This window comes from Rhinopithecus roxellana, chromosome 6 (assembly GCF_007565055.1).
Source record: "Rhinopithecus roxellana isolate Shanxi Qingling chromosome 6, ASM756505v1, whole genome shotgun sequence".
Taxonomy (NCBI): Eukaryota; Metazoa; Chordata; class Mammalia; order Primates; family Cercopithecidae; genus Rhinopithecus; species Rhinopithecus roxellana.
The window spans coordinates 49,327,994-49,331,488 of record NC_044554.1 but is presented as its reverse complement, the minus strand read 5'-3'; the positions used below and the strand labels follow the sequence as shown (position 1 = coordinate 49,331,488).

General features: G+C 33.9%; 1 pseudogene across 1 annotated transcript; it reads right to left on the bottom strand.

Annotated features, from left to right (window-relative positions):
* Positions 1-769: 769 nt before the first annotated feature.
* On the bottom strand, positions 770-1,943 carry LOC104674950 (annotated as a pseudogene). The gene has a single exon (XR_004058049.1). The product of XR_004058049.1 is annotated as a multifunctional protein ADE2 pseudogene (transcript).
* Positions 1,944-3,495: the final 1,552 nt, after the last annotated feature.

The window sequence follows — 3,495 nt, the reverse complement described above, 5'->3', positions numbered from 1 at the left end:
CTAATACTAAAATTATTTTTTCTGATAGAAGTAATATACAATACTACTAATAGTAGAAAAAAATTGAATACAGGAAAGTATAAAGAAGATAATTTTTACCACAAATGATACTGAGTGTTTCTGCCTGTGTTTATTTGCCATCTGCATATCTTCTTTGGTGCAATGTCTAATAACATATTTTGACCATCTTAAAAATCAAATCGTTCATTTTATGATTGAGTGTTGTTGTTGTTACATAGCCAAGTAAGATTCACTAAATCTTTCATTTGGCATGGCAAAGGTAACTCTACTGTTTACATGGAAAATTGCTCTAACAACCAGCAGAGAAGGTCTCAGAAAAGTCCCCTTTCCATGGGCACAACAGTGCTCCTCTACCTTGTTTTCTACCCAATCTCAACTTTTCTTTAAAAGAAAATCAGAGCTTATCTACAGATGTACATGTAAATAGAAATCACTTTCTGAAATACTAACTGAAAATTTAGAACTATACCCTTAGAATTTTGTGAAGACAATAGAGTGAATGAGAACGACATTGCTCTTATTACCTAAAATATAGCCAGTTTTACCTCCTAAAACTTATGGATTGACATATAGGTCAGGTAATAACTCTAGAGCTTTATAATAGAACATTATTAGCATTTATGAAAGATATTTCTTTAATTATATTATCAATTGACAATGACCATACAGTGGATAAGAGAGTAATTTGAAAATGTCCTTATAGTAACTTCTCTGCCTATAAGGAGATATTAGTAAATATGAACAGCAGCCTGCCCCACAGCAAATGGTTGTTTAGCCCAAATATCTGAGCAGCAAACCGAGCTGATCTTTCTGAATAAAGGGTGGTTGAGCAGCTGAGACCACTGGGTAGTCGAAGAGAAGACCACACATCCTGAGCTCCCCAGTCTGCATGAGAAGAGGGCAGCTGATAAGTGGACATGCAGTGTTCCCAGACATCACTGGTCCTAAACCATTTCTTCTGCCTGCCACTGCCACAAATAGAGTGGGAATGCCATCCTCTTCACACTCAGCTTTAATCCCCAGAGTTTTATCTGGTCCTTTATGCACAGATGTAACTTGAAGTTCACACGGAATGCCAAGATTTCCACAGGACTTCTTGATTTTTTCACAGTGGCCAAGATCAGAAGTATAGCCTACCAATACTGCCATCCTGCGTGGACTTTCTAATTTCAAAAGCAACTCTTCTCTCTCTGAAACCCACTCTAAGTTTTTCCTTACCATCTTGAGCCCTTCAGGAGTTACTTCTTTGAGGTCCTGATGAGGCTGTTTGTCTTTCTGTTGGCTTCAATCTACTGATGGCCAGAGTCTCCAGGAATCATTATCAATATCATCAGCAAGAACAATTTCTTTGGGGGTTATATCAACACCAAATTTGATCATCATGTCAACCAGTATACAGTTCTGGAGCAACCAAGATTTCTCCAATATTTAAAAAAAAAAAAAGCCTGTGTAAAATGACACGATACCCACTTCAGTTTGGCCTATGAGAAGTCTGCCAAAGCAAAATTTTGGAGCAATTAGCTGTTCCTTAGATGACTGTGGGTTGTTACTGGCATCATCCTTGAAAAACATCTCCAGTTTAGGTGGGTAAAACTTATATCCTGCCTTGTCATCAGGATTTCTTTTGAGAAAAGAATCAGTTGCTATTCTTCTGCAAACCCATTCAGTTGGAATCATTTCACACTCGGGAGCAGCAAAAGCTGTCTGTCTCCCCACATATTCTGGTGAAAGCAGTTTTGACACTTGCCTCCTGTAACAACTGAAAAATACAACTGGTAATTTTATTTGAGATTCCAGCTTTTACTTCCAGGTGATTCTTTCTAACTGCATTTCCTGCTGTTATCTGGTCCTTGGACTGCGGGAGGATTTTTTTTTTTCTGGACTATCTAATAATTCATGGACTTTGTTTTACCCTCATTCAGTTTTTTTTTTTTTTTTTTTTTTTACCAATACTTAGTGCCTGAGCTGTTGACAATATCCTGAGCGGGCTGAGGGAACCCCACTGGGAAGAGAGGCAGAAATCTCAGATACAGGTTTTTCATCAGAAATGCCTTTTGCAAATATTTTCTCCCAGTGTATAGCTTGTCTTCTAAGGTTCTGAACAGTGTCTTACAAAGAGCAGAAGTTCTTAACTTTGATGAATCACTATCAATTTTATCTTCATGACTGAGATTAGATTTCATATCTAATAAGTCTTTGTTTAATCCAAGGTATCAATTTGTGGTCTTATGATTTCTTCTGAATTTTTATTTTTTTACACTTCAGTTTATGATTCATTTTGATTTAATTTTTACATGTGGTATGAGGTATGGGTCAAGATTTTAAAAGTTTTGCAAATGGATGTTCAAGTTTTTCAGATCATTTGTTGAAAAAATTCTCTTTTCTGCACTGAGTTTTCTTTGTACCTTTATCAAATATTAATTGATAATTTATATGTGAGTCTTTATCTGGACTTTGTTTTGTTACAGTGATTTATGTGTCTGTCCTTTCACCAATACTACGTTGTTTTGATTAATGTAGTGTTATACTTTAATCTTGATCTATACATCTTGATTAATGTGTCTTAAAATGAAACAATTAAGTCCTCAGGCTTTGTTCTTTTTAAAATTATATCAGCTCTTGTACTTCCTTTGATTTTTTTCCATATAAATTTTAGAATTAGCTTGTTGATTTCTCCAAAAAGAATATTGCTGGGATTTTCTACTAAGGTTGCATGGAATCTATGGAAGGTTAATTTATGATTAACATTAATAAATTAACATAACAATGTTGAGACTTGCAAATCTTGAATAAGGAACATCTCATATTTGTTTAGATCTTTGATTTATTTCATTGGCGTTTTAAGTTCTCAATATGCAGATCATAACACCTGTATAAACATATTTTGTTAAATTTTTACCAAAGTATTTCTTATTTTTGTTATCGTTACAATAGCACTGCTTGAAAATTTTCAGTTTCTATTGGTAGTATATAGAATGTAGACAGAAACGTGATTTTGTGTATTAAATTTACATTGGCCTTGTAACTATTGACCTTGCTAAATTTACTTATTAGTTCTAATACCTTTCTTGTAGATTCTTAATAATTTTCTAAATATATAATCATGTCATCTGCAAAGAGAAACATTTCTACTTCTTCCATTCCAGTCTGTCTGTCTTTTTATTTTTTTTAAAATTTCTTCTCTTATTGCACTTAGAATTTTCAGTGTGTCTAAAAAGAGTAGTAAGAATGGACTTCTCATCCTTATTCCTGATCTTAGGACCAAAGCATTTGGTCTTTTAGCATTAACTCTGATGTTTACTCAGCAATGTTAAATTGCTGAGGATTTTCATTATGGTTGGATTTCAAATTTCGTCCAATGATTTTCTGCATCTCTTGAGATGAGCAATGTTTTTCTTTTTTTGTCTACTGATGTGATGAACTAATTTAATTAACTTTTGAATGCTTAACTATCTTTTCATGATGAAATAAACC